Source organism: Arachis duranensis, chromosome 3, assembly GCF_000817695.3.
Source record: "Arachis duranensis cultivar V14167 chromosome 3, aradu.V14167.gnm2.J7QH, whole genome shotgun sequence".
NCBI classification, from domain to species: Eukaryota; Viridiplantae; Streptophyta; class Magnoliopsida; order Fabales; family Fabaceae; genus Arachis; species Arachis duranensis.
In genome coordinates, this window is record NC_029774.3 from 107,224,465 (window position 1) to 107,235,866 (window position 11,402).

The 11,402-nt window shown below is 38.3% G+C and overlaps 1 non-coding gene across 1 annotated transcript; it reads right to left on the minus strand.

Moving 5' to 3' along the window:
• Positions 1-9,583: 9,583 nt before the first annotated feature.
• Positions 9,584-9,675, minus strand: TRNAS-UGA (transfer RNA serine (anticodon UGA)). The gene has a single exon. It is a non-coding gene; the product is annotated as a tRNA-Ser (tRNA).
• Positions 9,676-11,402: the final 1,727 nt, after the last annotated feature.

Below are 11,402 nucleotides of genomic sequence, written 5' to 3' on the forward strand. Positions count from 1 at the left end.
TGGCAATGCCGGAGATGACAACGGATACCAGCTTTTCACTTATGTCTGTGTTTATTTTAGTTGTCCTTGTTCCTCTGCTCCACTTTATTGTGTTGAGCTACATTTGTTCAAAAAAAAGCAACTCTAACTTTCAACTCTATTCCCATTATATAATTCCTAATAGTTAATCCAATTGGTTTTACCCCTTTCAATTTCACAATCAAACTGCATCTAAACATAAACCTTCTGATTTCGCCTGACTAAGACCTACAAGACAACCATAGCTTGCTTCAAGCCACAATTCTTGTGGGATCGACCCTGACTCGCTCAGGTATTACTTGGACGACCTAGTGCACTTGCTGGCACAGCTGTATGAAGGTGTGGGGAATCGTGCACCAAGTTTTTGATACCATTGCCGGGGATTGTTAAGTTTGGACAAACTGTCGGATTGTCTTACTCCCTAGATTAGGTAATTTATTTTATTTTATTAAGTCTTTTATTTTTATTTTCCTCTTCTTCTTCAATTTTTGAAAAAAATAAAAAATTTTTCAAAAATATTTTTATTTTCTTTGTTTAATCTTTGTTCTTTGTTTGAGTCTTGTGTTCTTGTTGAGTCTTTTATTTTTATTTTCTTCTTTTCTATTTTTCTTCTTCTTTTATTTTTTTATTTACAAACAGAATCAGAAGATGAGCAACTGGCTCATCTCCAAGCAGCATCCAAGAGGATGCAAGTCAATATCTCTTTCACAGAGGCATTTGAAAAGGACCTAAGGGGAGATGAAATAGAGATACTTAATGAGAAGTACAGTATCCTAATTCAGAATGAGCTACCAAGGAAGATGCCAGATTTATGGAGTTTGCAGATCCTATAGACTACTGGAAAGATCATTTTTGACAAATCACTGTATGATCTTGGCATAAGTTTAAACTGATACCTTCCACTGAGGCAGAGGCCAAGTCTGGAGAGACTGGGAAGGCATTGAACGCCAGTGAGAAAGCCCTCACTGGGAGTTCAATGCCCATAATGGCAGCAAGCCTGGTGCTGAATGCCAGTGAGGAACCCCTCACTAGGCATTCAACGCCCATCCTGGCAGTAGAGCTGGCATTGAACGCAAGCCAGGGAGTACTGGCTGGGCGTTCAATGTCCAAACAGGCAAGCAGCCTGGCGATGAACGCCAGTGAGGAACCCCTCACTGGGCGTTCAATGCCCAACCATCCAGGGAAGCTGACGTTGAATGGCAGCAAGGACATCCCTGTTGGGCATTCAACGCCCAAAAGGATAGAGGAACTGGCGTTTAACGCCAGTAAGGGTGCACAGCATGGGCGTTTAACACCCAATAAGCTAACAGAGCTGGCGTTGAACGCCAGTGAAATCACACCCTTTGAGTGCTTAAAGCTCACTCAAGAACACTCTAGCCTAGAACCAAAGGAAACCATAAAAATAATTGAGGTTCCTTTGAATGCACTTCTGCAGTGCATAAATTTTGATGACTACTCATTCTCAGATGAGGATGAGAATACTAGGGAAGAGCAAGTTGTTCGGTACCTAGGAGATATAATGAAGCTGAATGCCAAACTATTTGGTACAAAGCCTCTGGAGGAAGAACCTACATTGCTTACCAAAGAACTCCATGCTTTGGTACAGCAAGAGCAACCTCAAAAGCTTCCAGATCCTGGATGCTTTCTGATTCCTTGTACCATAGGCACCATGACCTTTGAGAAGGCTTTGTGTGACCTAGGGTCAAGTATAGTAATGGAGAAGCTGGGAATTCAAGAGAAAACAAGGATTACCTTGCATAAGGACTAGATGATATTCAAGGTTCTTGACCCTCCATTACCCTATGACAAGGGAGGCACTTGCATAAAGGATTTAGCATCCAAGCCTCTTCCCTTGGATGGAACTAATTCAATCCTTCCTAAGACCAAACGTAAGTTTGGTGTTAGATGTACACCATCCACAAAGGAGGAAGGCCCCAAAAGGAAGATACCTAGCGGCTGAAAAAATAAAAATATCCCTACTGAAGGGTTTTCACCATGGAAGATGGTGGTATTCACTTATCTCATCATGGTATTCACCATAGAAGAGGGAAGTGACAAAAAGGGACACTAGCGCTGCAAGCCCAAGGACAAATGAGTGGCATAAAAGAGATCAAGCACTACATTGGATCTTCAAGGAGGAGCACTAGCTACCATCATCCAGGTGGATTCGTTCTCTTTTACTCCTTTCCTATTATTTTTCTATTTTCTATCTGATTATCTGTTTTCTTGTTCTTATTGCATGATCATTTGCATTTGATGTCTTAAAAGTTGTAAAATGTTCCATATATCTCTCACCCTGCTTAAATAAAATTTTTTTATTTGAAAAGAATTGAGAGATACATAAATTTCAAGTCTAAAATAAGATTAGTTTAATTAGTTTGATGTGGTGTCATTTGCTTTTGTTTTCTGAATGTATGAAATAAACAGTGCATATTTGAAGTTGAAATTTATGAATGTTGGCTCTTGAAAGAATGATGATGAAAGTGAAGTAATATTGATAATCTGAAAACTCTGAAAATTGATTCTTGAAGCAAGAAAGAGCAACAAAAAGAAAAAAGAAAAAGCTTTCATGAAAAAAAAGGTGGCGAAAAATAAAAAGAAAAAAAAAAGCAAGCAGAAAAAGTCAAAAGCTCTTTAAACCAAAAGGCAAGAGCAAAAAGCCAATAGCCCTTTATACCAAAAGGCAAGATTAAAAGGGCCCAAGGCTTTGAGTATCAGAGGTTAGGAGGGCCCAAAAGAATAAAATCCTAGCCTAAGCGGCTAAACCAATCTGTCCCTAACCATGTGCTTGTGGTGTGAAGGTGTCAAGTGAAAAGCTTGAGAAATAAGCTTAACTAAGAAAGTCAATAATATCATATGGATTCTAAGTTCCTAAAGATGCCAACATCTATGAGTTTCAATGGATAGTGAGATGCCAAAACTATTCAGAAGCAAAAAGCTACTAAGACCCGTTCATCTGATTTTAACTAAGCTTCATTTGAAACTTAGAAATTTATTGTATCTTAATTTTCTTTTCTATCCTAATGTGTTTTTAATTGCTTGGGGACAAGCAACAGTTTAAGTTTGGTGTTGTGATGAGTGGATATTTTATACGCTTTTTGACTTCATTTTCATATAGATTTTAGTAGTTTTTATTTAGTTTTTATTAAGTTTTTATAGGTTTTAGTGTTAAAATAACATTTTTGGATTCTACTATGAGTTTTTGTATTTTTGGGCAATTTTAGGTAATTTCTGGCTGAAATTGAGGAGCTAGAGCAAAAGTCTCATTCAGAGATAGAAAAAGCACTGTAGATGCTGTCCGGATCTGACTTGCCTGCATTCGAAAGAGCTTTTATGGAGCTAAAGAAGTTCAAATGGAGCGCTCTCAACATATATGGATAGCTGACTTCCATTGATTTCCAGAAATATATAATAGTCCATACCTTGCTTCGGATTAGGAGGCCCAAAACTGGCATCCAAGACCAGCTTCTTGCCCCCTTCCAGGCGTCCAGCACCCAAAGAGCAGAGCCTAGCGTCCAAAGGCTTAGAGAGGACCCCCTAGCTGGCATTCCACTCCCAAGGAGCCTCATAGCACGTGGATCTCATCAAAACTCAGCCCAAACACTCACCAAGTGGGCCCCAGAAGTGGATTTTAGCACTAAATAAACTGTTTTACCCTGACTAGTCATCTGTTTAGTATTTAAGGGACTTAATTCAAGTTATACGCACACTTTTACTTCACTTTTATCATCATACACGTTTTACATTGTAGTTTCTTTTCAGCATGGGTTTCTAAATCTCCTAGGTTGAGGGGAGGAGCCCTGTTGAGTCCTATGAATTAATAAAAGTACTATTGTTTCTCTTCGAACCGTGTTTGATTAATTCTAAGATGTATATTCGTACTTCATCGTGGTGAATAGGATAATCTAACCAATTAGCTCTGTTCATCACATTAAGATGAACGTGCCTGACAAACACCCGCGTCTACTTGGGTCAGAATGCGTCTTTCACCAGACAAGGACGTCCAACAGCTTGAATATACATCTCTCAGACAGCTAATCCACGACTTCGTTGGGGACTTCTTGAGACATCAGTTCAGCCAATTTCTGGGGAGATTAGGGTCTCTGTGGTAGAGGCTAGAAACCAAATATGCAGCATTCTCTAATTCGGAAGATCCGACCTTGTCTGTGGTGTTTTGAGTAGGATCATTAAGGAGAATAGCCTGCAAGAACTTCACTCTCAAGTAAAGATGGATCTATACTAAATCTGGGGTTCAGATCCGGAGGAGTATTGGTAGCTGCTCAAACCAGTGTCAATCAGATACAGCCTGCCATTGAAGAAATCACTCACAAGCAAGGAGAGCAGTAGTAGCAGAGTTAATTCAGAAAGGCAAAGCAACTCCAACTCTCAACTCTATTCCTATCATATAATTCCTAATAGTTAATCCAATTGGTTTTACCCCTTTTTATTTCATAATCAAACTGCATCTAAACATAAACCTTCTGATTCCACCTAACTAAGACCTGCAAGACAATCATAGCTTGCTTCAAGCCACTATCCTCGTGGGATCGACCTTGATTCGCTCAAGTATTACTTGGACGACCCAGTGCACTTGCTGGTACAGCTGTACGAATATGTAGGGATTTGTGCACCAAGAACCTTCTGGCCTGGCTTAAATTCTCTTATGGCTATCTTCTTGTCATGCCACAACTTAGTCTTTTCTTTGTAGAGCTTGACATTCTCATAAGCAGAGTTTCTGAACTCATCTAGCTCATTCAATTGGAGCAGTCTCTTTTCTCCTGCAGCCTTGGCATCAAAGTTCAAGAATTTTATTGCCCAATATGCTCTGTTCTCCAACTCTACTGGCAAGTGATAGGCATTACAATAAATTAACTAGTATGGGGACATCCCAATAGGAATCTTAAAGGCAATCCTGTATTCCTAGAGAGCATCATCAAGATACCCAGCCTAATTCTTTCTTGAAGTACTCACAGTCTTCTCTAAGATTCTCTTGAGTTTTTTGTTGGAGACTTCAACCTATCCACTTGTCTGAGGGTGATAAGGGGTTGCCACCTTATGACAGACTCCATATCTTTGTAGAAGTGAGTCCAGCTGTCTGTTGTAGAAGTGGCTTCCTCCATCACTAATTAGTGTCCTTGGGACACCAAACCGGATGAAATATATCTCTACAAAATGCTCAGGACCACTTTGGCTTCATTAGTGGCCAAAGCCACTACTTATAGCCACTTTGGCACATAATCAACTGCTACCAAGATGTAAGTGTTTGAGTATGAGGGTAGGAAATGACCCACGAAATCAATACCTCACACATCAAACAACTCAATCTCTAGAATTTCTTGCTGTGGCATCCCATGGTTGTGGGGAAGGTTCCTCGCCCTCTGGCATTTGTCACAATTCCTCACAAATTTTTGAACATCTCTAAAGAGAGTCGGCCAATAAAAACCACTCTAGAGGACCTTAGTAGCTGTCATTTCACCACCAAAGTGGCCTCCATACTCGGAACTATGACAATGTCAGAGTATCTACCATGTTTCCTCATTTGAGACACAACACCAGATAATACCATCTGAGCATCTCTTAAAAAGATAAGGTTCCTCCCATAATAAGTACTTGGAATAATTTAAAAGCTTTTTAACTCGTTGTTTAGTGTATTCCTTATGGATGAACCTTATGGCCTTGTAGTTTGCAATGTCTGCAAACCACAAAGCCCTCTGAATCATAAAGAGTTGCTCATCTGAGAAGGTCTCAGTCACAGCTATGGGTTGTTGTATCCCCTCTTCAGGCTCAATCTGAAAAAGGTGGTTAGCCACTTGATTTTCTGACCCTTTCCTGACTCTAATCTCAATGTCAAACTCCTGAAGAAGTAGCACCCACCTGATCAACCTTGGTTTAGAATCTTGTTTGGTTAGAAGGTACTTAAGAACAACATGGTCAGTATAAACAATAAACTTATAACCAATCAAATAGGATATAAACTTATCAAAAGCATAAACTACAGCTAGTAATTCTTTTTCTGTAGTTGTGTAATTCTTTTGAGCAGCATTTAATACACGGCTAGCATAGTAGATGACATGCATAAGCTTGTCCTGTCTCTATCCCAAGACATCTCCTATTGCATAATCACTAGTATCACACATCAACTCGAATAGCAAACTCCAGTTGGGAGGAGCTATGACGGGAGCAGAGACAAGCCTTGCTTTCAGGGTTTTAAAGGTATGCAAACAATCATTGTCAAAGTTAAAAGGAATGTCTACAACCAAGAGGTTGCTTAAAGACTTAGCAATTTTAGAAAAATCCTTTATGAATCTCCTATAAAATCCTACATGTCCCAAAAAACTCCAGATTGCCTCAGCATTAGTGGGTAGTGATAATTTTTCAATTACCTCCACTTTAGCTTTATCAACCTCAATTCCCTTACTTGAAATCTGGTGCCCAAGAATAATTCCTTCAACAACCATAAAATGACATTTTTTTCAATTTAAATCAAGGTTTGTTTCTTGGCACCGCTTCAAGACCAAGGATAAATGCTTAAGGCAAGATTTAAAAGAATCACCAAAGACAGAAAAATCATCCATAAATACCTCTCTAAAAAATTGCTAGGGCATTACAGAGTCCAAACGGCACCATCCGGTAAGTAAATACGCCGCAGGGACATGTGAATGCCGTCTTCTCTTAATCTTGAGGGTCTATTGCAATTTGATTATAGCTAGAATATCTATCTAAAAAATAATAAAAAGCATGACTGACTAACCTCTCAAGCATCTAGTCAATGAAAGACAAAGGAAAGTGATCCTTTCTTGTAGTATTGTTGAGCCTCCTATAGTCAATATACATATGTCACCCAATGACGGTCTTTGTGGGAATAAGCTCATTCTTTTCATTCTTGATCACTTTCATCCCTCCTTTCTTGGGAACCACTTGCACAACACTCACCCATAGACTGTCAAAAATAGGGTATATGATCCCGGCTTCCCAAAGCTTCATTACCTTTTTCTGGATCACTTAATTCATAATTGGATTTAGTCGCCTTTGTGGTTACACAACCGGTTTAGCATCATCCTCAAGCAAGATCGTATGCATACACTTAGCTAGACTAATCCCCTTCAAATCACTTATGGTCTATCCAAGAGCCGTTGTATGACTCTTGAGCACTACAAGTAACGCCTCTTCCTCCTCATACTTTAAAGAAGAGCTAATAATCACTGGGTAGGAATCATGCTCACCTAGGAATACACACTTCAAAGAGGGAGGCAAAGGCTTCAAGTCAAGCTTTGGAGCTCCTTCCTCAGTTCTAGGTGTGTAAGGTTCCTCCTTCTGAAGTGGTGAATCATTAAACTCAAGCACATTGTCCTCAGAAGAGGAATCTAAAGTGTCATCAAGCTATTTAGCTTCAAATACTTCTTGAACAAATAGCTCAACAAGATCAACTCTCATACACCCCTTAGAATCACTAAGGTGTTTAAGATCCTCAAGCACATTAAGGACCACTTCCTCTTCATTGACCCTCAAAGTCAATTCACCCTTTTGAACGCCAATAAGGGCTCTTCCTGTAGCTAAAAAGGGTCTTCCAAGAATAATAGAGGCACTTTTGTCTCTTCCATATCCAGTATGACAAAATTAGCAGAAAAAATAAATGGCCCCACTTTCACAAGTAAATTTTCAACAACTCCAAGAGGGAATTTAATTGAACGGTCAGCAAGTTAAAGAGAAATACGAATGGGTTTTACCTCATCAATTTAGAGCTTTATCATCAGTGAAAGTGGCATGAGCACTGCATTTCTTTATCAACACTACTGTCTCACTTTCTTTCCAATTCCTCTTATTAGTCAACAACTCCTTCATAAACTTGTCATAAAGAGGCATTTTGTCAAGGGCATCTGCAAAAGAAATATTGATTTGAAGCTTCCTGAAGACCTCTAAAAATCTTATAAATTGCTTGTCTTTGGAAGCCTTTTAAAGCCTCTGAGGATATGGCATTTTAAGCTTGTACTCAGGTGCCTTAGGAACACCAAATGTGTCTCAAGAGTGATTGAAAAGGGGTTATCCAGATGTCTAGAGGGGGCGTTCTCTACCTCTTCCTTTTTCTTCTCTATAGCTTCTTTTTCACCCGACTCCTCACTAATCTTGGCCTTAGAACCCACCACCTTGCCACTTCTCAAATGGATGGTCTTGTACGCCTCTCTTGGATTAGGCACTATGTCACTAGGAAGAGTGTTAGGGGCCTCTCAGGTGCTTGCTTGCTCAACTGACCCACTTGAATCTCTAAGTTTCTAAGTGAAGCTCTGGTTTTCTACATAAAAATATGTTAATTCTTAGAGAGTTCTGCAATAATAGATGCCAAGTCAGGAACACTCTGAGATTGAGAAGGTCCTTACTGTGGTTGAGAGGGCTGGAACTGATGATTGTTGAAGTTGTTCTGATTAAAACTGCCCTAAGAATTATTGTTGAAGTTCGGTTGTCTTTGAGATTGGTCTTTCCATCCAAAGTTTGGGTAATTCCTCCACCCTTGATTAAAAGTCTTGGAATAGGGATCATTGTTGGGATTTCTGAAGGAATTTTCAATGTAATTAACCTGTTAAGGAGGAAATTGAGCATAATCATAACTCTCACCTTGAGGGGAATCACCACTTATATTATAGGATGTTTATTGAGTATTGACAGTTGAGACTTGCATTCCACTCAAGTGTTGTGTAATAGCATTAATTTGCTGACGCATGGCCTTGTTCTAAGCAAGAATATCATCCAAAGCATCTAATTCCATGACTTTTTTTTCACAGAGGTTCTCTCAGAAGAATATAAATACTAGTTTTTAGCAAGTATATCAATCAACTCCATAAGCTCATCAAGGGTATTTTTCATGTGGAGGGACCCACCTGCAGAATTATCCAGAGACATTCTAGCTATCTCAGAAACCCAATCATGGAAAATCAATAATTGAATCCAGTCTGAGAACATATCAAAAGGATATTTTCTGAGCATTAACTTGTACCTCTCCTAGGCTTCATAAAGAGACTCATCTTCTCTCTGCCTAAAAGTCTGAACGTCAGTCCTCAGCTTAGTCAGCTTCTGAGATAGAAAGACAAGTGGAAGTGCAGTGATGTATGCAGCTGAGGCATCCTAACAGACCAGTAGACTTGAACCTTGTTCCTACATGACCCGATCAATTCGATCAGGCACTCGCCATCTATTTTCATTGTTCAACTCTTTGACAACATGAAAAAACCAAAAGCTCTGCCCCCAGGATTTGAAAAAGGAATTGATCGCGATTTTGAACCTGTTCTTTCCATGACTCCTCTTAATTGAGATATGAGATCTAATGCTTGAAGTAGGAATCACGTTGATTTTACCATACATATAGGGTTGAGTCGAGCGGGTCAGATTAAAATCAAAAATAAAAAGTATTTTACTTCTCGTTTTAATCCATTTCTATCTAATCTAATTATATCGAAATTCTGAATCTTTTTTTTTTCGGGCTCGGCTAAGTGGTAGTATCGCCGAGCCCGAAAAAACCGAACCAACCAAAACCAATAAAAGAAAAAGAATAATTTCGTCGAGCAAAAACAAAAGGAGAGAGAGGGATTCGAACCCTCGATAGTTCGTGTTGTGAACTATACCGGTTTTCAAGACCGGGGCTATCAACCACTCAGCCATCTCTCCAACCAAAAAGCCAATTTCTATTTTATCTTTATTCTACTGAATAGAACATAACTATATGAATTAATATAGTTAGTATCGATCGATGATCGATGGCATAGATATCCAGTGTGAATCAATTGGTCACTTTTAATTCTTCAAAATATTATAGAAGATGCATGATCCAGCATGTCTTTTTCTGAAATAAAAACAAACCTTCGATCCATGCCTAAAAAGAAAGGGGTAGGTAATACGTCATATAAAATCAATAGATTCATGATAAAACCCCAAAATATGTTTTTTTATTACAATTTTTTTTTGATAACGGAATCGAGGAGTTGGGATCAAATGGTATAGTTTTCTTTTGTTGGTAAATTGGAGGATTAGAAACATGACTATAGCTTTCCAATTGGCTGTTTTTGCATTAATTGCTACTTCATCAATTTTATTGATTAGTGTACCGGTTGTATTTGCTTCTCCTGATGGTTGGTCAAGTAACAAAAATGTTGTATTTTCCGGTACCTCATTATGGATTGTATTAGTTTTTTTAGTGGGTATTCTTAATTCTATCATCTCTTGAAGCTATTTGTTATAGATCGAAAAATGAACTGAAATGACCCCTCCCCACGAATTCTTTCGAATTGTGAGGCACATTAAAAAAATGGAATATATAAGCCCCCAAATAAAAATAAAGAAAACTAAGACATTATAGGGAGGGAGGGGTCAAACTTTTTTTTCTATTTTGTTGAGCTCCATAGTGGACTCTTCAGCTTTCTCAAAATTATCCTTGAGATTCTCACTGGCTTTGTAAGCTCTATCTTGCTGCAAACGCCGCCTTAAAGTCCTTTCAATCTCAGGATCAAAGTCAAGAAGAGGTTCTTTGTTCCTGTTCCTGCTCATAAACAAACATAAAATAAGAGAAAGCGGAAAATCTCTACGTCAGAGTGAAGATATTTTTCAGTGAGGTAACTTAAGTAAAAGAAATACAATAAAATAAACTGAATAAATAACACTAGAATTTCAAAAATCAACAAGGAAAAATAGGCTACTAATTTCGAAAATAATGAAGAAAAAATAACCAGGAAAAACAAAATAAAATTACTAACGGAATACCAAACTTAATTTCGAATATTAAGGAAAAATAATGTAGGCTAAGTTCGAAATTTAAAGAAAAAATCAAATAAAACTAAAGCGAAAATGCCTAATCTAAGCAATCAAACAACTAGTAGTTGTCAATCACAGTCGATCCCCAGCAACGTCGCCAAAAAATTTGGTGTGGAATTCAAAGTCCACAAACTAACCGGTAAGTGTACCGGGTCGTATCAAGTAATACCTCAGGTGAGTGAGGGTCGATCCCACGAGAATTGATAGACCAAGAAACAATGGTTGAATGATTCACTTAGTCAGACAAGTAGAAAATGATGTTTTGGGGTTTTAATTGCATCAAACAGTAAATCAGAAATTTAGAAGGCAAACAGTGAATTTGGTGTGAAGAATATGTGAGAGAATAGTTAAGGTTTCAGAGTTATTTATTTTTCGGATTTCTGTTTCTCACAAACTATTTTAATCATGCAAGATTCAATTCATGGCAAACTGTGATTGACTAAATCCTAATTTCTTAGTAATTTAGTCTCATCTAACCTAATCAACCGCCAATTCCTTGGTCACTTAATGTCGATTAGAGGTTTAAGTCCAAATCTAGTTTATCAGCCACAAAATCCCTAATTACCCAGATATAAGAGGATTATATA